Raw genomic sequence first — 6,660 nt, forward strand, 5'->3', positions numbered from 1 at the left:
GCCTTCATCATCTCAATCAAAGAGCATTAAAGGTGTGTGAAGGGTCAAACATAGTACCTTTTTGACTGTATCAATTTAGAGCCAATTTCCTTTAGCTTCTTCATGATGCGGGAGGATACATCTTAGAACGAGTTTCCCCACTTCAAATTTCCTGGGACGCACATTCTTGTTATAGGCACTAGCCATTCTTTGTTGGAACAACTGCTTGTGACAAAACTGCGGCCAATCGCTTTTCATCAATCAGTGTCAATTGTTCCAATCGATTCTTGACCCAATCTTTATCCTCAATCTCGGCTTCAATAATGATCCGAAGAGAGGGAATTTCAACTTCTTCTGATTTCATTCGGACTTGACCTAGACCTACTGTTCCAATTCTTTGTTTATTTTCTCACAAGCCTTATCTTCAACACATTCTGCTTCTTGATTCATTATTTCGAGGTATGACAACATTTTAGGATCTAGGCATGAAGTCCGCAAGCATGTCATGTCATTAAAATCTGCATTAACAGAACTGAAAAGAGAATAAGAAAGGTGACAAGATTAAGAAAAGAGACATTCAATGAAATATTAATTTGATTTGATTTGATTTTTTTTTTTTAAATTTAAAGATAGAAGGGTTTACATCACAAAGTAAGATAATAAAAGTAAAACGTCCGCATTACACCCTAAAATAATCCGGACGCAGAAAAGATACCAAGACAGGCTACCGAGACTCCCATCTAACAGAGAACTTTTCAGGTTTGGCGCCCATTTTTAGGTTTCTCTTCTGCCGCGAAAATGGCTATTGTGGCTTTCAGTGTTGGATCAAATTCCTCATCTTTACAGATCATTCCGATTACTGGCCCATTGGTGTGAGTAGGCAGAGGATTGTTCATCATATTAAGGGCCTCTTCATCCCTAAGCATTATTGCCTTGACCTCGATGAGGTCTTCCACTGCTCTCTTAAGAATCCAACAGTCTTCTGTATCATGTTCCATTGCTCCAGAGTGGTATTCACATCTAGCATTATCCTGGTGCGCCGGTTCGGGGCTACTGGCTGCAGTACACCTAGCATGATTAGCTTTTTGGAACAAGCTCGAGTATGATTCACCAATAGGGGTGAACTGATTCCTTCTCTAGAGGCTCTCATTTTTTTTCTATTTTCTATTTTCTTTTTGATTTTTTTTTTCATACCTTGATTTCTTTTTTCTTTCTCTTTTTGTTGTTTTACGCTCTTTGTTTTTCTTTTTTATTTGGTTTTGTCACTCTTTTCTTTATTTTTCACTCAATTATTTTCTTCTTTTTTTCGGTTTATTTTTTCACTCAATTTGTTTATGGTTATGATCGAATCCGATGGAGATTGCCTACGTATCATGACGCCGCATGAATCAGATCATTACGTATTTCAAGAAGATTAGGAATAAAGTAAATAAACTAAACTCATTTATTTTCTTTGGATTTTGATTTTATTTTCTTTTTTTTTTAATTTCCGAAAGAAAGACTTGTAAAGAAAATATTTTTGGATTTCAATTTTTTTGTTTTTGAGAATTTTTGAAAATAAAGACTTCAAAAAAAGAAAGAGAATGTTTTTTTGAATTTTGATTTTTTTTTTCAGAGAAAGACTTCTAAAGAAGAAAAAAAAACATATTTTTGGATTTTGATTTGATTTTTTTTTCGAATGAAAGACTTCTAAAAAGAAAGAAAATATTTTGATTTTATTTTTTTTTATTTGGGATTTTCTAAATAAAGAATTAAAGGAAAATATTTTTTGGATTTTTGAAAATTGGGGGCTGAAACCGATGAGGTTTGCCTACGTATCTCACATCCGGTGAGAATCAGACCCGCGTAGTTCGGTCAAACCGACTATGTTCTGTTTTGATTTTTATGAAAATTAATCTTTATACCTCATGCCAGATACTAATAAAAATCTTTAGTAAAGTCGGTCAAATTGAACGTGATATTTTTCTTTTTTGGTCTATAATTCCGCTCAACTAATTTTTTCAAACCGGTCAACAATGCAAGCAAGCCTTCCAAATGATGTAGCAAGTAGCACATAAGTGAACATGATGGTCTCAAAGAGCATACTTGTCTTATACGAACCCGACCCATGTGCCGAGTTTCGCTAAGTCAAATGCATGGGATGCAAATAAAGCGAACCTGCTAGAGATATATGGTATGGTGTTTGTTGTTCTAGGTTTAAATCCTGGTGGAGAAGGTATCTAGACTGGATTACTCGAGCGGACAACTCGAGCCGAGGAGCGTCAGCATACCGGTAGCATTGCTTTCTGACTTAGCTGGTGGTGCTCCCCGCCTAAAATATGTGTGACTAAAATCCTTCACCGGGTGACAAGTACCTCGACTATCTCAAATAAAGTGGGCTATGTCAAGCAAATGCCCAATTTAAATTCAAGAAGACTCAGAGGAGGTGCGTGAGAAGATAATTTATAATGTATAATTCAACAATATCAAAGCGGTAAAAAGCAAACAAGTAGCACAATAGGACCAAAACAAAATCACAGTATATACAAAATTAATAAAACCAAATAAAAGTCAACATGTACAAGCTCGAATTCTGGTTGTCACCAGCAGAGTTGCCAGAGCTGTCACACCCCTTTTATACCCCCCCAAAAGATATGTATTAGCTAATTAAGTGAGTAGTGTAGTAGTAGTTACAGCTATATATAGGAGGTTAGCCTTCTAATCATTTAAGCTTTCTATCAGAGTAGGAGATCTAGATAGCAGTGAGCTAAGGATATTGATTCCAGTTACTACAATTCTCATTTATAGATCGACGACATTTCTCGTTCGAGCTAGGGTTCTATATTTTTTGAAATTAATTTTTTCTTCTCCTTCTGATTTCGAATTGGATTGTCTACGAAGTTTAGAATCTAAGTGAAAAAATAGCAACTTGATCAATTTTTGAAGTCCATGGCAATTGACCGAACAAACTCCTACTGGAAGTAGTACAGGGATCACCATTGATCATAACCATCCTTTGTTCCTACAACCATGTGATATACCAGGTAGCTCATTAATCTCTATTCAACTTACTGGCACAGAGAATTACGCATTGTGGAGTAGGTCGATGAAAATTGAATTGATTGGTAAATGCAAATTAGGTTTTGTGGATGAAAGATGCACAAAAGATAAATTTAATAGATAGTTATGGGAAAAATGCAATGCGATAGTGTTGTCTTGGATCATGAATGTTGTAAGTAAAGAGTTGCTTAGTGGAATTGTATACAAGTACAGTGTACACAAAGTGTGGACAGATCTGAAGGATAAGTATGATAAAGTTAATGCATCTTAGATTTTTTATCTGCACAAGGAAATAGCTACACTGTCCCAAAGGATAGGGATCTCTTCAGTTTCAGCATACTCTGCTAAATTGATAGATCTTTGGGAAGAGTATGATGCTCTCATGCCTTGCCCAGGATGTGATTGCCCAAAATCAAAAGTTATGCTGAACACTTTGAATACCAAAGGCTATTGTAGTTTCTGATGGGACTAAATGAGTTCTATAGTCAGCCTAGAAGCTAGATTCTGATGATGACTCCAGTTCCAAGTGTTAACAAGGCATACTCTATGGTAATATCGGAGGAAAGTCAAAGGTCTTTGGGAAAATTCACACAGGTTGTTGATATATCTGATGTAGTTACACTATTCAGTAACAAAGGAGGTGTGAACTCAGGGAATAACTACAAACATAGAAGGAACAACTTGTATTGTGATTTCTGTAATTACAAAGGTCACACCAGGGACAATTGCTACAAGATACATGATTATCCTCCAGATTTCAAGATGAGGAAGAAGACTACTGGATATCGACAAAGGCCCATGGCAAATCTGACAGCACATGAGATGCAACAGACACAAGGGAATCCATCAGCAAATGCAGTAACACAAGAGGAACAACAAGCAATGAACCAGCCCACAACAAACACAGTGCAAGGACAAGGCATAATATTCAAGGAAGGAGCAATATGATTAGATACTGAAGTTGATCAACAAAGATAACTCTGGTAATCACATGAAAGAGTTTGCAGGTATTGTCAATACTTTTGTTGTGAATGACACAATAGAGAATAGAGATAAAGCAAAAGACACAAACTGGATAGTGGATTCTTGTGCTACCAATCATATGGTTCACAATAAGAAATTACTAAACAAAGTAAATAGTAATAGCATCGATATAGATACAAAGATGAACCTACCAGATGGAAAATCTTTGGACATAGCTTGCACAGGTGAATGCACAATTGGTGAAGGAGAAAGCATTAAAAATATGTTGTATGTGCCAGGTTTAAAATAAAATTTGTTATCGGTTCAAAACTAACAAAGGACCTAAGGTGTTTTGTGTCCTTTTATCCTGATTTTTGGATAATGTAGGACCTTCACACTAGGAAAGTAAAGGGGATTGGTAAGGACCTGGAAGGACTACACAATCTGTAGTAGAAGAGAATTAAAGCAAATGTTGCAGATGTGCAAATAACAGAAGGTCATGGGAAGGAAGAGGATCTGGATATTTGGCATGACAGACTTGGGCATGCTCCTGATAGGGTGATGAAACAGATTCCAAACATGAGTTTTAAGACAAGTAGTAATAGAATAAAGGAATGTACAATCTATCCTCTAGCTAGACAAGACAGATTGCCATTTCCTTAAAGTTCCTCCAGTACTGATAAACCTTTTCACTTGATACATGTTAATGTGTGGGGTCTTTATAGGATACCTACTTGCTTTTAGATTCTTCCTTACTATTGTTGATGATTGTAGTAGAATGGTTTGGATTTACTTGCTTAGACTCAAAAGTGATGTGATTGTATGTTTGAGACAGTTCCTTGTTCTAATAAAGACAAAATTTGATGCTTTAGTTAAGACTTTGAGAAGTGATAATGTCACTAAGTTTTTCAACTCTGAGTGCAAAAGTCTCTTTCAATATCTTGGTATAGTCCATGAGAGTTCATGTGTGCACACCTCACAATAAAATGGAATGGTTGGAAAAAAACACAGACACATCCTAGAGGTGGCTAGAGCAATAAGAATTCAAGGTCATCTACCCTTGAAGTTTTAGGGAGAGTGTATTCATGTTGTTGTTTATGTGATCAACAGACTTCTTGTATCAGTGTTGGGAGGAAAGTCTTCATTTGAGATCCTATATGGAAGACCACCATCATTGCAACACATGAGGATCATAGGCTGCTTATGTTTTGCGAGTAATGTAGGATGAGGTGATAAATTTGTAGCCAGATCTACTGCAACTATCTTAATGGTAAATTCCTCCACAAATAAAAGATACAGACTCTACAATATATTAACTAACCAATTTTTTATTAGTAGGGATGTTTAATTCATGGAGCACATTTTTCCTTTCTAGTTGCTGAAAGAAGGAAGACTACAGGTTTTTCCTAATGGTGTGATATCACACACTGATCCCCCAGAGTAAAGATATCAACTGAGGAGCTAACACAAGCTGTAGCAACACCAGAAGTAGTGATTCCATCCCCTATAATATCACCATCTGTAGACCCACAACAACATTCAGAGGGAGAGAATTTGCTTTCTCAACAAGTACTATTACCCGATGCACATGTCAATGATCAAGATCATTCAGTCTTTCCTTTAATAGACTCTGGGAATACAAGAGGTGAAGAGAAACTAAGAAAATTAACAAGAACAATGAAGAAACCTATATGGATGCAGAATTATGTATGCAGAGGCACTTCCACAAAGCACTCAGCAAAGACAACCTGCAGATATCCTTTGGAAGAGTACCTCAATCATAAAGCTTTCTCAGCCAGCTATCAGAGTTGCCTGTCCAAATTCACTTCCACCAAAGAACCTCTCAGCTATGAAGAAATAATGACAGACCCCAGGTGGATAGAAGCAATGGATCAAGAGCTAAATTCCCTTAAAGAAAATGGCACTTGGTAATTAGTAGACATGTCAAAAGTCAAGGTGCCCATTGAAAGCAAATGGGTGTTCAAGATAAAGTACAAAGCAAATGGCGAAATAAAAAGATTCAAGGCACGACTAGTGGCAAAAGGGTACAACCAGATAGAGGGACTAGATTACCAAGAAACCTTTTCCCCAGTGGTTAAAATGGTGACAGTCAGAGTTGTTCTAGCATTGGCTATAACACATAACTGGAATCTACATCAAATAGACGTTTACAATATATTTCTCCAAGGGGATTTGACTGAGGAGGTATACATGTGCTTGCCACAGAGATTTCCTAGCCAGGGGGAGAAAGTATGCATGATATATAAATACATGTATGGTCTGAAATAAGCTTCACGACAGTGGAACCTAAAGCTGACTGAATCGCTTATCAACTCAGGCTTCACATAAAGCCACTTTGACTACTCGTTGTTCACCAAAAGAATGGGCACGCGAACGGTAATCATTTTAGTGTATGTAGATGACCTTCTCATCACTGGGAATGATCAAAACATGATTTCAGAGGCAAAAGATATACTACAACATAACTTCAAAATCAAGGACCTAGGAGAATTGAGGTTCTTTCTTGGAATTGAGATAGCAAGATCCAAACATGGAATCTTGATGAATTATAGGAAGTTTGCACTATAGTTGATTAGTGAACTTGGATTGACAGGATCAAAGTCAGCAAGCACACCAATGGAGTGTAATCAGAGATTCACTACAGATGAATATGATAAG

This window comes from Nicotiana tomentosiformis, chromosome 8 (assembly GCF_000390325.3).
Source record: "Nicotiana tomentosiformis chromosome 8, ASM39032v3, whole genome shotgun sequence".
Taxonomy (NCBI): domain Eukaryota; kingdom Viridiplantae; phylum Streptophyta; class Magnoliopsida; order Solanales; family Solanaceae; genus Nicotiana; species Nicotiana tomentosiformis.